Here is a 19820-nt window from a genome sequence, read left to right as displayed (position 1 = left end):
AATTCAGATATGATTTTCCTTATTTAAAATAGAAGAACCAAGACCCATGGGCTTCAAGTGACTTGCTCAACGTCACCCAGCCCCAGAGAGTGAACAAAAGTACAGATCCCATGCCTCTCCAGCTGAGGCTCTTCCCTCTTCCTGATGAGGTCACTCTTTCAAACTAAAACCACCCCTCGAAGAGACAGCTGCTCCCTGGGCTGGGAGCACCTGACACCTCCACGGCAGAGGCTGCAAACTGGTAGTCTACGGGCTGAAACTGGCATGCCGGTTTTATTCAATCCACACAAGGGGTTTTTTGTTAGTCGCTTACATTTTAAAATCAAGACATTTCACTTTAAAATCTAGATTCCAACTTCTCTTGAAAACTCAGGGGACCTGGCCACGCAGGGACTACGTTCCTGTGGCAACCATCAGCTGGCACAGTAGTCGCTGTCCTTCCAGACAGGAATGTCCCCTGCATTCACCCTGGCCCAGGCCTACGTCACTCATTGATTTACCTGCAGGGCCCTGTGGGCACTGGGGTTTGACATCCCTGCTTTGTAGGTGATGGTTTTGTTTCCAAGACCACCAGACAGGGAGGTCGGAGCAGAGTGGAGGGGTAGACGATTGCTAGAGAAAGAGGGAGAAAGCACCAAGAAGGACATATTCTCATGTCTGGAATAACAACCTTCGCCAAAAATAAAAGCAAGTTTCTGTAACAAAGAGAAAATGCCAACATAAGTTCCCTTTAACCAGCAGCCAAACGTTTTAATATTTATGCCGAGACTTTCCCAGGCAATTTTAATTCATATTTGAGCTTTTCCTATAGAAAATAAAAAGGAGGACAGGGGGTACAGAATGTGAAAAATACTCAAATGCCATCATTTAAATGAAATTGAATCCCTTTCAAAACACTGTGTCCAGCAAAGCCATTGCCTTGAGAGGTGTTTTGTCAGTTCTGTGCACCACTCAGAACCCATTGAAAGCTATAAAAAGCACCTGCCAGCTCAGTGAACTCCAGATTCCTTCGCTCTGGGGTTGGAGTCCAATGTGGCCCTTTTGCAGCAGGAGCAGAGCTGGGGGTGACAGTTGAGGAACTGCTCAGGCCTATGACAGGTGAACCCGTTATACTGCATTTCAAAGCCACACACTGTTATGAAAAGAGGCGATTCCATCCAGGGACGGCCGCATCCCAAACCCAACTTTGTCAGGCCTGGGTGGTGGCAGGGGAGAGAATACTGAGGCAGAAATAGCCAAGCGCACTTTTTCAAGTTCTTCAGAGTTCAATAGCTCAAATTGGCTCTTTCTTCCAGCAAATTCACCTCATATTGGCTGTGGAGTTGGCTGGCTGGGCGTTGTACGGTTATGGGGATTAATTTCTCCCCAGAGTGAACTCTTGTCAGCCGGGCTTCCAGATGCAGGTTCCCCACTGTCTCCTGCAGGAAGCCCTCCACCATCTCCCTAATCCTCCCCATGCTCACTTTCCTCCCAACTGCTGGAGTCCTTGGTTTTTCTAACACTTGATCTGCTGCCTTGAATTGTTACTTATGTTTTTTACGTGCGGATCCTTGTGAGTGGCAGCTAACCAGGTTGGTCCCAGGACGAGACAGGGTCTCTTAGTTCTCTTGGTAAATACACATGTGGTAGGTGCTCAGCGGGAAAGGCCACCCATATGCAGAAGGCATTCTGGACATGAGATTCAGGGTCTCCAAGTGTGACAAAGAAACAGCAGGAGCACAGGCCTGGGGGACCAGGTGGCTGGGAGGATGGGCGTCTCAGTGGCCAACAGCTAGGTCCTTCCCAACCCCATGGAACTTCCTGACATCTGGCACCTTGGCCCTCCTTGCAGGAGAGGCAGTACCCAGGAATGGCCAAGGTGGGATTTCTGACCAGCCTGGTGGGATGGGGACTCAGATTTACAGAAATGAAACATGTTACCCATCTGAGTTTGTGACTAGGGATTCCCACTGGCCTCAAATCTAGCTGAAGGAATGGCAGAGGGAACAAGAAATGAAGTGTATGTTGTCAGCCTCCACGCGTAGGAGGAAGGGACTGAGAACACGTGGGAGGAGGCTACAACACAGGCTCTAGGAGCAGAGAGCGGGGTGTGAGTGTGTCCCAGGTCTGGGACTGGCGGAATAGGTTTGCTTATGGAACCACAGTGCCCATTGGATATAATTTCCTTACTGGTCTCAGTAGGAACCTGGACCACTATTGTCAGTCCCCAGGGACAAACCACTAAGGACCACCTAGAAGCCCTCAAAGAAGCAGAGCTCCTTCTGAGCAGAGAGTACTGGCCCCAGGGGAAGACACTGTTTGCAAAACCATGCTGTGTCACACTGCAAGTGGCTGTCCTCCACAAAAGCTCCAGGACATGAACCAAGGTTCCCAACCCCCTTTACAGCAAGAAGCACGCCTGGCACACGGTTAAATGAAGAATTACTGAATGAGTCAGTCCATCAGTGAGGCCCACCTCTACCATTCATTCACTTGTATTCACCAGTTGTCACTAGTTGTCACATACCACATGTCCTGCAACCACTCCAGCACTAGTGTTCACTACTGTGTAACCTAGGTAGACGTGCCCTGCTTGCACAGAGCTTGCCCTCTAATGGGGAGAGCAGACCGCCACAAACTGACAAATGAATCATTTTAGGTAGAGATCTGTGCAACTAAAGAGAAGTAAAGCAAGAGGAGAAAATTAAAATGTATTGGAAGAAAAAAACCATCTAGATGGTCACCTACAGGAAAGGTGACGTTTGAGCAGAGATGTTCGTGACGATCTGGGAGGGGAAGCTTCCAAGCAGGGGGAGTAACAGGCACAAAAGGCCTAAGGCAGGAGCAAGTTTGGGCAGGAATAGCAGGAGCGTGGCTGCAGTGAGGGAGGGGCACGGTGGGAGGGGCTGCACCACGTGGCCACACATTATCCACATGTGCACTCAGGAGCAGCACCACCTGTCTCTTCCTTCTGCCGCCAGCGCCTAGCCCTGGAGGGAAACAGGGGAGGAAGGCTCACTTTGGCTGCTCCCACTCCTAACATGAGCCCCTAGCACCACTAAGACCCGACGAACCCTGCCCGGAGGAGGAAGCCCACGGAGGGCCCATCGGTCAATGAGATAAAATGGAACGTTTTCCAACCCAGAACTTTCTGAACATCCCCTTCGGGCCCAACGTTTATGTTTGATACCAGCTCATAGGAAATTTTCTCTCAAAGCATTAGTTACATCTGTTCTATTTTTGCATCGAGGGGAGCAGGAAGCCCAAACGGCGCCTCGGTTTAAAGAAGACTCCGGGCTTCTCTCTCCCCGGCTTGAATCATTGAAGTGATGCCGAGCTCCTCAGACGGAAACATCAAGAGGAGGTGGAGAGAGAAGAGGAAAATGCTACCGACGTCCTGAATCAGGCCCTTGTGACTGGGCCTGAGGGGACAGTCTGCACCTGGGCTGCAGACCCGAGGACCTGCCCTCAAGGAGCACGTAAGAGGAGAGGAGAGGGCAAAGGTCAAGGTTCGCTGCTGGGGCCGTGGTGTCCTCCTTACATCTCTCAGCCTCTCTACCCTTTCCCTAGGCTGCTGATCACCTCTCACGTGGACCATCGCCCACTCAGCAGCCTCACCTCCTGCAGTGCACTGCGCATACTGCAGGTTAGGGGTCACTCCGAAATGCAGACAGGACCCCGCTGCGCTCTGTTGAAAACCCTTCAAAGGCTCCCCACTGCCCTACAGACAGAGCCCAAGCGCCTTTCACAGTCCTGTCTGTCCAGCCTCCTCTCACCACCCACCCTTTACACTAGTCCAGCTGAACCAGTGTTTCTCAGAAACCTGTCATGTGCTCACAGCAAGGAACATGTTTTGCAGGTTACCCAGTGCACACACCCACACAGGCTTGTGAAACACAAGTTTCAAGAAACAGTGATCCTTACTATATACAGTGAGCCCTGATCTTTCCAATTCCATCTTATCGGATTTGTTTTTAAAGCTGTCATGACACACTAAATTGGTTTCATGACCCACTAGCAAACCGTGAACTACAGTTCGTAAAACAATATACTAAACTGATTTCTGCAGTCCATCCAAATCGTCTTTCCCTCCCGGCCCTCTGAGATTTCATACATGCATCTCTTTCTGGTGGAATTTCCTTTCTTTTCCTTATTCCCATTTTCTTTTGCTAATTCAGTGTATTTTCAACCTTGGCTACACGTGAGAATCACACAGGATGCCTTAAAAATATCCCAATGCCTGGGCACCCCCATGGCCTCCCCAGACTCTGATTTAATTGGTCACGGTGGAGCCCTACCACAGTGCTTAGCAGACAAAAGCACTCAGTAAATATTTGCTGTACTAACCTATGAGGAAGTTCCTATTATTATCCCACTTTACAGATAAGGAAACTGATGGTCAGAAGGTTAAATAAATTAGCCAGTGGTGACAGCTGGAACTGGTAAAGGTGGGATTAGAACTCAGACAAGCCCAGTTCCAGGGTTAGAACCTCCTAACTAGCACAGGAGGTTCCTCTCATAGCCCGACAGACAAGAGTCACAATGAGTCTACAGAGCCGACTTACCGCTGTTGCCAGTTTGTTTTGTTTTGTTTATTTAATTTATTTTTTGGTGAGGAAGATTGGCCCTGAGCTAACAACTGTTGCCAATCTCCCTCTTTTTGCTTGAAGAAGATTGTCCCTGAGCTAACATCTGTGCCAATCTTCCTCTATTTTTTGTATGTGGGATGCTGCTACAGCATGGTTTGATGAGTGGCGTTTAAGTCCGCGATGGGGATCCAAACTTGCCAACCCCGGGCTGCCGAAGCAGAGCACACGAACTCAACCACTATGCCGCCAGGCTGGCCCCTGTTGCCAGTTTTTAAGGATGAAGATCCAAAGAAAGCCATCAGGTCTCACAGTAGGACTGTTTTTTCCCTGGCTCTTTTCCAGCCCTGGGTTCACACGGCATCCCCAGGGACTTGGTCCCCAGTCCTCTTGTATTTCCACTTGGCTCTCTAACCAAGGTTGCTTCAACCCAGCTCCCTTACTCCTAATGCCAGTAGGACAATTCCAAATGGACATTCTCTCAAATAAAATGACTCATCCTAAACTCATTCTCTCCGTCTTCTCACCCACAGCCTCACCTCTCCCCACCTCTCTTAATGCTTCCAATTATCTAAGTTCAGACTATCCCAACCCCAACATCGCTGACCGGCCCCTCCTCCCCACTCCCTCATACCATCCTGCCAGGCACCTGATCTCCGCTGTTGCTGCTCCTCACACCCCAACCCTCAACTTCATTCCACTGGCTCATGGCCAGCCTGCTCCCAGTTCATCACCACTTTCCCCTGGACTGCAGGAGTTGTCTCCCATATATCTTTCTGCTTCTAGGTTCTCCCCACCTATTGACCCCCACAAATAGGATGCCTGAAAATCTTCCAAAGCCTACTCTGGCCAGGTGTCTTCTTCACCCAAAAACCTCCAGTGAGCCTATACTAGCCCACACTGGTAGATAAAACCCAAATGTCAGAGTCGGCTGCTGTGGCTGGTAGTAAGGGACCTTTCCAGCCACATCTCACCATGGCTCTGCCACATGTCCCTCTACCTGCAACTAATAGGTCTGCCAGGCACGCCATTTCTCAGATATACCTCCCACTCCCACCCTGGCTCAGTAGCACCCAACTGCAGGAGAAGGGCTGAAGGGGAAATAATACCATCAGGAGGACCAGCCCAACAAGCAAGATGATTCAGACATTAACTCACTGCTCTCCATGTTGGGACCATGGCATCAGGTCATAGCTTGGGTTCTTTTATGATCAAATATCAGGACCATGGGGTCATGGAACCCTGCTCACGTTAACTGTGAAAAAAAAAGATGAGGATAATACAGATTTTTAGTGGGGTCACAGGGAAGACAGGTATATGTAAGGTAGCACAAAATTATGGCAGTGAGGAGGGCTGGCAATCTAGAAATTACACCAGGTTATGGGGCCTCTGTGGGCTATAGGTTAAGGGGATACTGGCCCCTGATATGTCCTCAAGTGAGTTGGATTTTCGTAAGGAGAGGAAGTTCTTCCAGGGTGTCTGTTTGTTCTCGCATAGATAAGATTCAGAAGTCTTCAGGGAAACATTAATCAGAAATATCTCCCCCTCAGCAGAACTTTCTTTCTCCCCAGAGCCTGTGAAGGTTGGGACCATTCCTCTGTGATCCCACCACACATGAGGAATCGATCCCCAGGTGTCCCATCCCATAACCAAACCTGGATGCTCAGGGGTCTCCCAGTCAACCCTCCCTACCCCACCCTGCCCATCTCAGGCCTGATGCGCCCTTGCCTGGGTTGAGTTGGTTGGGGTCCCTACTTAGGCATTCCAAATGCCTAATTGGGAATAATTACAACTCTTAATTATACTTCAATCATTACCTACCAACACCACAGCTGCTTTTAAGTTTTATTTTTCATTAAAGCAATGTTTTCAAGAGCTTGTTTAAAAAGAGGGGGGGAAAAACTACTGAATAATCATTTATAATTTAAAAGTAAATAAGAACAAATTATGATCATGTTTGTGAAACAAAACACTCTATCCAATCCAGTTAGTTATTAACCTAAAAATCTCTTTGAGTCACCTGGATCTTCAGATTCATGCACCAAGCTCGGTCTCTCTGAATCTAAGATTCCAGGGTTTGTTTCCAGGAACCGTAGACCAAAAGCTATGGAGTTTTCAACAAAGAATGGCAACAAAAATTGCAGTCAGGCCAGAAGGATGGGTATTCCAAAGCAGAAGACTCCTGAAGACAATAATCACAACTCCTTGTGTTGATAGAGCACCTCCCATCTTAGAATGGAAATTCAGAACCTTTTGTGCAGAGCTCCAAGACACATTTTCTTTGGTGGTTCTTAACTTTTTAAAGGTACAGCTATGAAAACTCTTCCCCAGAAAAATGCACATACACCAAACATACACAAGATTTGCATACAATTTTAAGAGGTCCACAAATTCAATAAAGTCATCCATGAATTCCTTAAGATTTATGATTTGCAAAGTTCTCAGTGTTCATTTGTTTATTTCAAGTAAATGGCTAAAGCATGGAGGCAGTTGCAAATTATATACACTATAAAAATTTTAGGCGTGATTATTTACAATTTACAAACACTGAGTGCCTACCATGTTCCAGGCACTGGGTTGGTTGCCAGAAGAAAGCAAGGATGTGGTGATGAATCAAATAGGACCCCTTAAGGAACTCACAGCTCAGTGGGAGAGGCAAGGGAAGGATGCACGTTATACTGAGGAGGAAGGAGGAGGAAACGCTGGAAAAATTTTGATCCCTGTGATGCTGCCAAGCGTCACCTTGCCACCCTATGAAAGCTGCAGGTGGGGCAGCAGGGCAGGGAAGTGCCTCAGCACAGAACATGCAAAAAGGGCTTTAATATCAAGACCTGAGTCCCACACTAGGAATGCTGACCCCCTGAAGGCAAGCCCTTGAGCTTAATCCAGTGTCCAGAGAATCTGACCAGCTCATCTGTTAATTACAGCGATGTACTGAGTATCTTCTAAGGACTGTACACACACAGTCCAGGAATGGAAACTCATGAGAGAGACATCTGCTGTGAGAAAGGCAAAAGCTAAGGGGAGAGGATGTAGCTAAGTCCATTCATGCTTTATTGGGATGACTGCTTCTGTGTGACATACCAGCCCCCTAATTCAGAGCTCAGTTTCTGGTGTCTCCAACCTGTTATTTTGCCAAATAAACATTTGCTTGACCACCATCTACTATCATGATCATTTTATAAAAGAAAAGACATTTCACCATTGTTTAAGAATAATAATAAAGGGAAGCATCAGAATAAATGGCATTGTTTACCAAGAAAGAAGAGGTGGAACTTCACATCGTGTGTATACTGTATACCCAAGGAGCTCAGCACCAGTTCACAGAGGAGCATTTGGAAACCACAAGAGGGTTTGAAAAGGAAAGCATGAGCAAAGTATATAAGGAGCAATTGTCCCTGCCCAGGATAGAGAAGGAAGTTTTCCCACTGGAGGGACTATCTGGGCTCGGTGCTGAAGAATGAAAAGATCTCCAGCTAGTGGGGTTGCTAGACTCATGTGGACACACTGGAGGGGAAGGCAGTTGATGAGAAGCACATGGAAACCTCACTTTTTGAACTCTTGTACCTACTAACGATCCTTAATGTCCATGTCTGTGACTTTTGTGCCTTATAAGTTGTTATCTCTAGACTGTCCTTGTATTCCAAAGTTGGACTGTCCTATCTGATGGACAAATGCTTCAAGCTGTTACTGGATGGCCTCGCTCCCCAAACAATGGTTCAGTTGTGTTAGTTTTACTGCATTTGTGGGTAATTCCTTATTTTTACAAATACTTGAATATTAGATTATGGGGGGAAAAACCAAAGGCCTATTACTAAAGGAAAAAAAATCATATAAACTTTGTGCAATGTAGAAAACAATGAGAATTATTTGGTGAGCCAAAAACGGTACATCTTTAATCCCCATAGTACTCATTGGACTTAAAACAAACAACTACATGTTTAATTTTTTTGAAAAAGAACAAAAACATAAACATAAGACTTCCAGTGAAATATGACCAATGACCACAGGAATTTATCTCTTCTCTCTCTGAAAACTCCACTAAAATAATAGTAATTTTTTTAAAGTACACTTACTCAAGAGAAAAGGGAATGAGAAAGGATATATCATTGAAAGAAAATTTTCCACAAATTTCAGAAAGACAGAAAGTGGATGGAGGGGGCCAACCCGGTGGTGCAGCGGTTAAGTTCGCACTTTCTGCTTCGGTGGCCCAGGGTACATCAGTTCGGATCCCAGGTGCAGACATGGCATCACTTGGCACACCACACTGTGGTAGGTCTCCCACATATAAAGTGGAGACAGATGGGCATGGATGTTAGCTTAGGGCCAGGCTTCCTCAGCGAAAAGAGGAGGATGGCCAGCAGTTAGCTCAGGGCTAATCCTCCTCAAAAAAAAAAGTAGATGGAGGATTGGGAACTTGCACGGCAGGGCAAACAAAGCCACGACCCATGTGCCAACAAGACGGAGATACAATGATACATAAACGAATACCATCCTCCCTCCCCGAACACAGAACCCCAGAAAGGCTCAGGATATAAGGTTCTAGGTGCCATGAAAGGCAGAAGGTGGGGATTTTGCAGCACAAAGCTGAAAACAGGAAACCTTCTTGAAGATTGCAATACAGAAGTATTGTGCCCCAAGATTCCCTCCACAACCCCAAAGAGTTAGCTGACTAACTCCACCCACCCTACCCCCAAAGGCTTATTCTCTGCAGAAATTAATCCAGACAGGCTCAGGACTCAAGAACATCAGGCACATTAGAGAAGCAGGTAGATTAACTCAAAGTCTGCAGTCTCTCTTCCTCCACCCTGTTACCAGAAAGGTAGAAAGAAGGCATTCTCCTCCTAGGCCAGAAACTAAAGGAGTCATATCCAAAGAAAAGATGGCCAGATTCCCACATTTGCCTAGTGTCACTACAGTTAAACCTATGAACTGACCAATCACACATTCATACTGCGAGTGCACATATGCACGTCAAACAGCTTTGTAGGACCCACTGTTAAATATTAACAGCCAACCAAGGATCATTAACATTTGAGGAATTCCTCTGATACAAAAGACAGAACAAAACGAACAGAAAAAAGGAAAGAACCAGGAAAACTGAGCTAATAAAGAGAAGTAAACCTCAAATGTGAATAGAAAATAAGGTATTGCATCCAAGAAACAAAATAGGATTCTTTTTTAAGTGAATAAAGTGCAAGAAAGAACTTCAAAACAAGATAGCCCAATTTAAAAAGTCAATGGAAGGTTTGGAAGACAAAGATGAAGAATTTACCCCAAAAGTTGAGCTCTCACTTACTTTCCTCTTTTCTAGAGAGGCCAAAGTAAAGGAGAGAATGGAACATGGGATGCAGAAGACAATGGAGCAATGCTTTGAAATGAGTTTTTAACCTGAGATTTCAATAACCAGCTAAACTATCATTCGTGTGAGCACTATCATTCATTTTCAGACTTGGAAGAGCTCAAAACTCAAGCAGGGAATCCAAAGCAGAATAGCCGTGGTATCCCTGGGTGATGCTGTGCCACAGGCCTGGAGAACAATCAGTCCAAGTCAGAGGCAGGAAGATGGATGTTTCCAGGAAGGAGGACTCTAGAAGGAAAACAACACAGAATTGATAGACTATCCATGTATGTGAGTATTTAGAAAAAAATTTTGATAGAAGTGTGAAGATGACTAAAGAAAGATAAATTAAGGTTATGTAAAAAGAAAACTCTGCAAGTAAAAAATAGGGGGGGAAAAGACATTAACGCTAGGAAAAACAAAATAAAAATTCCCCAAAAAAGAAAACAACCATTGTACTGTAGGTGGCTTATCAATGAACTATGTTTACATAATCATAATAATGTAACCACAGACTTCTAACTCAACCAAAGACATATGTATTATCCTGGAAGAATGAGGAGGTGACAGTGAGGTGGGTGTGGAGGTGGGTAGGAGGATGTGTGTAAGCATTCTAAACCTACCTGTACTCTAGCAAGAATTCAATCATGTCCAAAAGGGGTAAATCAAGAAATGGCAATATTAGCAAATTATTTATAAATATAAAGGTAAACTCCCAAAGAAATATTAAAGGGGTTGAAAGTAGTTGACTCTGGGGACAGAACTGAAAAGGGAGGAGGGGTGGGACAATTGACTGCTACTTTTCTTTATAAGCTTTTTAATGATCAAGCATACATAGCTTTGATAAAAGTAAATTTTGTTTTTTAAAATAACACACATCAAACATGGCCACATTATGTAAGACTTTGTTTAAATGATAAGAGTTGTTAAGGATTTTGTTATATTTTCAGTTCTCTGAGAACAGAGACACTCTTATAAGATGTAGGTCTATTGTTCAACTTCCGACTTTTCAGTTTTGATTTTCACCTATACTTTCAGGCCACATGTTATGGACGAAAGCAGGGATTTGACTGTTAGTATTTTTCTCAGTGGCTAATGGCTCCCCAGGCCTCTGTGGTTCTGAGTCCAGGCTTGCACTAATAGTTTTATGGTTGGCCCAGCCTGTCTGGCCCACATGCTAATAACCCCATTCATTGTCCCCTATGATAACAACAGGCTGAGCTGTGATTTTCAACAGCTGGGGCCCTGAGCAGCCTGCCAGGCCAGGACTACACTCCTGTCTGTTCAGGAATCTACCTGGCCTTTGGCAAGAGCCTGAAAGCTACTCCTGCCAGCTTGCTCCCCTGGCTCAACACTGAGTACCAAGTCCTCTCTAATACATCCTCACTGGGAAGATGATAAAAGTGGCATTTTTTAAGGTAATAATCCCATAATCGTGATGATTAATAATCTCCTTGTAGTGAACATCACACCTTCCCAAGAAGCCAGCAGCATTTAGACCCCTGCAATCTGTGAAGCCTCCTTGGGCTGGGGGCCTGAATATTCATGGAACCTGGACCCTCCTTCCCAGAGGTGCTGGAGGCTGTCCTTCTGTCCCGAAGTGGACGCCAGCCAGTATAAAACAAGCCTGATGCTGAGTAGACTATCAAGCGGACCAGACTTCATTTGGACAGTCTCAGCCCAAATCTAATTACATCCTAATCACATTTAATTGAGATTAATAACCTCTCACAACGGGCTTCAGGTATTTCATCAACAGACATCCTGCTAAGAAAACTGCTCTGCCAGCCTCCAATCTGTCCAAACAATTTCTGCCCTCCTCCCTCCTCACCCTGGCTCCCAGCCCATCAGACCACCCAACCCTGCAGGGACAGAAGAAAATACCAAGGGCAGTTTCAGGACTCAGAGAGGATGGGAGAAGCAAAAGCAGAACTACTGTTGAATCAGAACTATCACAGCCCTGACATGAACCTTTTTGCCCCACTCTGATGGCCTCTATAGAGTAGATGCAGGAAAGTTCTAGAAGCATTGTGGCCATGATTGTTAGGCTGTCTGCAGTTAAGCTAATGCCTCCCAGTTCAGCCCACCTTGGCTGCCACTCTGGATTAAAAATCAACATCGGTCACTCATTTCCTCAAAACACATTGGTTAAGCACCTACTATGTGCCAGGCACTATGCTGGGCACTAGAATTTAGTGGAGAATAAGACAGACAAGGTGCCTGTCCTCAGGAGTTTAGAGTCTAGTCAGAGAGACCAACTAAGCCAATAATCTCACATGTAGACATGGCCCAACAAATTTTAATAAGGGCTGTCAAGAGAGAGCGTGGTGTGGATGATGGAGTGGAGAGAGGAGCCTAATTTAGATTAGGGGTCTGACAAGGCCTCCCTAGGCCTTGAAGGATAAGTGAGAATTAGCTGAACATGGAGGAAAAGAGCATCCCAGTCAGAAGAACAGTCTGTGCCGTGTCCCTAGGGTGAGACTGTGACAAGTGGTTAGTGCAGCTGAAACAGAACCAACAAACAGGACAGCAAAGCAAGATGAGGCCACAGAAGTCCACAGAGGCTGGATTATGCCTGACCAGGCAGGCCACAGAAAGGGGGTTGGATTTTATTTAAGTGCAATGGGAAGTTACTTATGATGCAGGACACCTCTTTCTATGGTTTTGGGAAGATGTCTGGGCATAACTTTGTAGCACAGTTCCTACTTTTCCATTTTCAGAAAGACGTCCCTAGAATAAAGAAAATTCATTCATTCATCCAACAAGTATATACCAAGGTAATAAGGCTAACTCACCCACACCATTGGTGACATCAGTCTCACATGGTCAATGGTAAATCTTGTCCTAAAGGACTGCTGGATGCTTCACTCTGCCCGGGCACATGGAGGCCATAGGAGAAAACTTAGGCTCCTGACCTCAAGAGGCTGGAGGGAGAAGGTCAACATGTTGTTCCCCTAACAGGAAAGGCTCTTTCAGACTCCTATTCTGATGGGGTTCTTCTAACTTAGGACCTCAGGAGGAAACAAAACAAGTTGAAAGAAACTGAACTTCACTTTGGAATGAGAATTCTGAAAATGTACCAACCAAAACTTTTCACATGGACACACTCATATACCCATCTCAATCTTTGCTAAGGGGTGGTCCATACAGTCAGTGCTGTAAGAGTTAAGAGGAGGAGAGATGGAGCTCCGATTTTTCATATAGAAAGGCAAGAAAATTCCCCATCTAGCTTCCTTCATCCCAGTTAACTCATACTCTGCACATCGGGTATTCACAGAGGCACTTTATGGAGAATCATAACTGAACACTTCAAAAAACTTCAACACTGAAGACACTTTTTGATGAGGCATAGAAGGTAATAACTTTAGTCCCAAGACTCTGCATTGGCACCAACACTCTGTACCCAGCCTTTAAGGTGACCCAACCCTTGGGAACAGCTTTTCAAAAAAACTGGAAATAAGTCCCTACCTTCTCTATTGAGGCATGAATACTCTGCCTATTACCCAAACTGCCAGGTATGAAAGGAGAGAACATGAGATGATGACCTCCATGAAGCTGCAATTACCACAGCTCCATCTCACCTTTGTGCTTCCCCATCTCGGCTGCTTTTCAATCAGGCATTTTTTCCAAACCCACTGAACCTCAAACACTGGGCTTGGTTCCCCTTGTTGCCAGACCTCTCTTTCCTGAGCCTCCTGGGGAAGCCAGAGGCCCCAAATTTTTGTCCTATCCCACTCCTCTTGTCTAAGGACATTGGGTGGGGAGGCCCAAACCTCACCAAAGTATCCTTCGGAAAGGCAGGTCCCAGGAGCCTCTCTCTGCAGAGCAAGGGGTTAGAGCAGGTCAAGAAGTGTGAACAAGGGGAAGCAAGGGCTAACATAAGGCTTGTGATTCCGGAGTTCTCAGAAGCTTAAAGATACAAACACTAGCAAACAAAGCAATTGGTGGTACGAACTCAAATTGTTCCCTCTTCTCCCTTCCCACTGCCTATGCCTGAATTTAGAGACTCACCACTTGTCTTTTGGACTTTTGTAGCAGTCTCCCTGCCTCCAGCCTTGCTCCTCCAATCCAGCTCCCTGATTGGGACCACTACCACTTCTATCAGAGTGACTTTTCTCAAACTCAGGTGTGATTCTGTCACTCCCAAACTGAACACTCTTCAACAACCATCTGCTGCCTATTAGAGAAAGTCCAACCAAGCTCCCTAAAGCAACACGCATGGCCTTCCATGATCCATCCCCTGTGACCCCCACTGTCTCGTATTCTCCCCACTCTTTTCTTTCCCCACAATGCACATCCTTCCCACTCAACAGAAATGCACAACCAGTGACAAATCTTGGAATGTGCCATAGGGTTTGCATGCCTGTGCCTTTGTTTTCTCTGCCTGGAATCCTTTCTCCCTCTGCCTTATCCGTTCATAAAGCTTCTTCTCTCAAAACAGTCACTTAAAAAGATAATCTTGTCATTTTAACCACAAACTCACAACACAAGATGGAATAAGATATGAGAAAAACAGCTTAGGAGGGGAACAGGAAGGGAACTGAATCAGTTTAGTCTAAGGAAATAAGAGGCCATCAGAAAACAGACTATCTTATCTACAAGATTTTGCATACAAACCTCACAGTAACCACTAAACAAAAAAGAAGAACAGAGAAACAAATAATAAATAAGGAGAAAACTAAGAAGCCCAACATAAAAAACTACATAATTCAACTGGTAGACAGAAATATACAGGACAAGAAACAAAGGAAATGCAGGAGAACTGGAAAATGAGTGATAAAATGGCAGTACTAAGCTCTCATGTATTAATAATCACCCTAAGTGTAAATGGATTGAATTCTCCAATAAGAAGACACAGAGTGGCTAAAGAACAGAGTGTTAAAGAACAAGACCCAACAATATGCTGCCTCCAGAAAACACATCTCAGCTCCAACAACAAACACAGGCTCAGAGTGAAGGGATGGAAGACAATACTCTGAGCTAATAGCAAACAAAAGAAAGCAGGTGTTGCAATACTTATCTCAGACAAAGTAGACTTCAAGATAAGACAGGCAAAGAGAGACAAAGAGGAGCAGTATATAATGATAAAAGGGACACTCCACCAAGACATAACACTTATAAATATCTATGCACCCAACACAGGAGCACCAAAGTACATAAAGCAAGTATTAACAAATCTGAAAGGAGATATTAATAATAACACAATAATAGTAGGGGACCTCAACACTCCACTCACATCAATGGATAGAACACCCAGACAGAAAGTCAACAAGGAAACATTGGAATTAAATGAAAAGCAAGACCAGCTGGATTTAATAGATATATATAGAACACTCCATCCAACACAGCAGAATACACATTCATCTCAAGAGCACAAGGAACGTTCTCAAGGATAGACCATATGTTGGGAAACAAGGCAAGCTTCAATAAAGTTAAGAAGATTCAAATAACGACAAGTTTCTTTTCTAATCACAATACTATGAAGCTAGAAATTAATTACAAGAAAAAAGCTGAGAAAGGGACAAAGATGTGGAGACTGAACAACCAATGGATCACCAAAGAAATTAAAGGAGAAGTCAAAAAATATCTGGAGACAAATGAAAATGAAAACATATCATACGAACTCATATGGAATGCAGCAAAAGCAGTACTAAGAGGGAAATTCACCACAATACAGGTTCACCTTAACAAACAAGAAAAATCCCAAATAAGCAATCTCCAACTACACCTAATCGAATTAGAAAAAGAAGAACAAAACCCAAAGTCAGAAGAAGGAGAGAAATAATAAAAATCAGGGCAGAAATAAATACTATTGAAACAAAAAAAGGCAGTAGACAGGATCAATGAAACAAAGGTTCTTTGAGAAGATAAACAAAATTAGCAAACCCCTAGCTGAACTCACAAAGAAAAAAGAGAAAGCCCAGATAAATAAAATTAGTAATGAAAGAGGAGAAATTACAATGGATACCACAGAAATACAAAAGATGATAAGAGAATACTACAAAAAGCAATATGCCAACAAAATGGACAATCTAGAAGAAATGGATAAACTCTCAGACTCTTACAACCTCCCAAAGCAGAATCAAGAAGAAATAGATAATCCAAATAGACCAATCACAAGTAAAGAGATTGAAACAGTAATCAAAAGCATGCCAAAGAATAAAAGCCCAGGCCCAGACAGCTTCCCTGGAGAATTCTACCAAACTTTCGGAGAGGATTTAATATCTATCTTTCTCAAGCCATACCAAAAAATTAGCAAAGACAGAATGCTTCCTAACACATTCTACAAGGCCAACATCACTCTGTTACCAAAGCCTGACAAGGACAACACAAAAAAGGAAACCTACAGGCCAATATCACTGATGAACATAGATGCAAAAACCCTCAACAAAATATTGGCAAGCCAAATATGGCAATATATCAGAAAGATCATACATCATGATCAAGTTGGATTTATACCAGGGACACAGGGATGGTTCAACATCCACAAGTCAATCAATGTGATACACCACATTAACAAAATGAGGAATAGAAACCACATGACCATCTCAATAGACAAAGAGAAAGCATCTGACAAGATCTAACAGCCATTTATGATTTAAAAAAAACTGTTAACAAAAATAGGCATAGAAGAAAATTACGTCAACATAATAAAGGCTATATATGACAAACCCACAGCCAACATCATACTCAATGGAGAAAAACTGAATGTCATCCCTCTGAGAACAGGAACAAGACAAGGCTGCCCACTCTCACCACTCTTATCCAACATAGTACTGAAGGTTTTGGCCAGAGCAATTAGGCAAGAGAAAGGAATGAAAGGAATCCAAGTAGGAAATGAAGAAGTGAAACTCCTGCTGTTTGCAGACATTATATATAGAAAACCCTAAAGAATCCGTTGGAAAACTATTAGAAATATTCAACAACTACAGTAAATTTGCAGGATAGAAAATCAACTTACAAAAATCAGTTGCATTTCTATACTCTAATAACGAACTTACAGAAAGAGAACTAAAGAATACAATCCCATTTACAATTGCAACAAAAAGAATAAAATACCTAGGAATAAATTTAACCAAGGAGGTGAAGGACTTACACAATGAAAACTATAAGATATTATTGAAAGAAATAGATAACGACATAAAGAAATGGAAAGAGATTCCATGCACATGGATTGGATGAATGAACATAGTTAAAATGTCCATACTACCCAAAGCAATCTACAGATTCAATGTAATCCCAATCAGAATCCCAATGACATTCTTCACAGAAATAGAACAAAGAATCATAAAATTCATATGGGGCAACCAAAGACCCCAAATTGCTGAAGCAATCCTGATAAAAAAAAAAAAGCAAAGCCAGAGGCATCACAATCCCTGACTTCAAAATGTACTACAAAGCAATAGTGATCAAAACAGCATGGTACTGGTACAAAAACAGGTACACAGATCAATGGAACAGAACTGAAAGCCCAGAAATAAAACCACACATCTAAGGACAGCTAATCTTCAACAAAGATGCCAAGAACATACAATGAGAAAAGATAGTCTCTTCAATAAATGGTGTTGGGAAAACTAGACAACCATTTGCAAAAGAATGAAAGTAGACCATTATCTCATGTCATACACTAAAATAAACTCAAAATGGATCAAAGACTTGAAGATAAGTTCTGAAATCATAAACTTTTCTGGAAGAAAGTATAGGTAGTAGACTCTTTGATGTTGAACTCAAAAGGGTCTTTTCAAATACCATGTCTCCTCGGACAATGGGAAAAAAAGAAAAGATAAACAAGTGGGACTAAAGAGCTTCTGCAAGACAAAAGAAACTAGGATCAAAACAAAAACAAGCCACCAATTGGGAGAAAATATTTGCAAATCATGTATCCGACAAGGGGTTAATGTCCACAATATATAAAGAACTCACACAATTGAACAACCGAAAAACAAAGTTTGATCAAAAAACGGGCAGACATTTTTCCAAAGAAGATATACAGCTGGCCAATAAACACATGAAAAGATGTCCAACATCACTAATCATCAGGGAAACACAAATCAAAACTACACTAAGATACCACCTTATGCCTGTTAAAATGGCTATAATCACTAAGACTAAAAATAACAAATATTGGAGATGGTGTGGAGAAAAGGGAACTCTCATACGCTGCTGGTGGGAATGCAAACTGGTGCAGCCACTATGGAAAACAGTATGGAGATTCCTCAAAAAAATAGAAATAGAAATACCATATGACCCAGCTATCTCACTACTGGGTATCTATCCAAACAACTTGAAATCAACAATCCAAAGTGACCTATGGACCCTTATGTTCATTGCAGCATCATTCGCAATAGCTAAGACATGGAAGCAACCCAGTTGCCCATCAACCAATGATTGGATAAAGAAGATGTGGTATATATATATATATATACACACAATGGAATACTACTCAGCCATAAAAAAAGACAAAATCATCCCATTTGCAGCAACATAGATGGACCTGGCGGGGATTATGTTAAGCGAAATAAGCCATGCTGAGAAAGACAAACACCATATGACTTCATTCTTATGTGGAAGATAAACACATGGACAAAGAAAACAGTTCAGTGGTTACCAGGGGACAGGGCATGGGGGATGGGCACAGGGGGTGAAGGGGAGCACTTATATGGTGATGGACAAGAAATAATGTACAACTGAAATTTCACAATGATGTAAACTATTATGGACTCAATAAAAAAAAAGGAAACTTCAAAAAAAAACCCAGTCACTTAAATGTTACCCCCCTCTGAAGACTTCTCTGATCTTCTCTGATAACTAATCTCCTCCTCCATTGTCCAGTAGGACATGTAACACCAAATGGTACGTGTTGATTTACAGATTTGTCTACCTCACTAGACTGAGTTCCTTAGAACATACATTAAAATTTCATCCTTCTTCAATCCCTTACCCAGAATCCAGAATGAAAGGATCTCTGCATTGTCCATGATTAGGTAGAATCATACTGACTTTACAGTTGAGAAAACTGAAGCCTAAAGAGGTAAGAGTCACAATGCCAGTTGGCAGTAGACTTGGATCTAGAAATCAGTTTATCCAATTCCTAATCCGGAGTATTTTCCATCAGCGCTGCCTTCCCACATGGGGCTGGAGCTGGGCCCGCCCATCTCTGCAGAAAGTGACATCTTCAACCCTAAGTCCCATTCAGCCAGACCTGCATGATACAGAGGTCTCTGCAGTCTGGGTGTCAAGATCAAAACACAGGGCACTCCTAGGCACTGCCACGTTACCTCATTGCCTTTTTCTCCCATTTCCAGGGAGCTCACTAGACTCCCTGTGAGCAGTTTAGCTCCAGATACCTAAACTTACCCAAGCTCCTGAGGATCCATGGAAGACCTCACTTGAAGCACTGTTTGTCAAGGAGCAGAAGGGTGACCTAGTTGAGTGGCCTTGGACAGAGGATCAAGGGGAGATGCAGCGCAGGAGCTGAGAATGCCTATATTCTCCACATTGTCTTAACTCCCAGAATCCTAAGTATAGAGAAGGCCATTGGGAGGGAGCCTTTAATTACCTGCAGGTGTCCCAATTAAGCAGCATTGCCTCCCCAATTAGCAGTCCCTTCCATTGGAAATCATTAGGCTTAATTCCATTTCCCAGGAAAGATCTTAATCAAGCAAGCTCTGTCCCCAACTCCTGAGGCAGCCAGACTCCTGCTGACGTCAGCCTAGCCCTGTCTGGCCTGGATGATGATGCTAAATTGGGCTCTGGGTCAATTTCCCAAGTAAACACATCCCTTTAATTACACCATTTTCTAGTGTTTAGCCAGAGCAAGGGTCTGTGTTTCTTAAACTACTTACTAAAGGTAGAGCATGTTCAAAGAAGGTGCCTCCCTAAAGGAGGAGATAAATTTGTAAGCACACTCTGAA

Source organism: Equus quagga, chromosome 7, assembly GCF_021613505.1.
Source record: "Equus quagga isolate Etosha38 chromosome 7, UCLA_HA_Equagga_1.0, whole genome shotgun sequence".
Lineage (NCBI taxonomy): Eukaryota > Metazoa > Chordata > Mammalia > Perissodactyla > Equidae > Equus > Equus quagga.
This window is presented reverse-complemented; position numbering follows the sequence as displayed.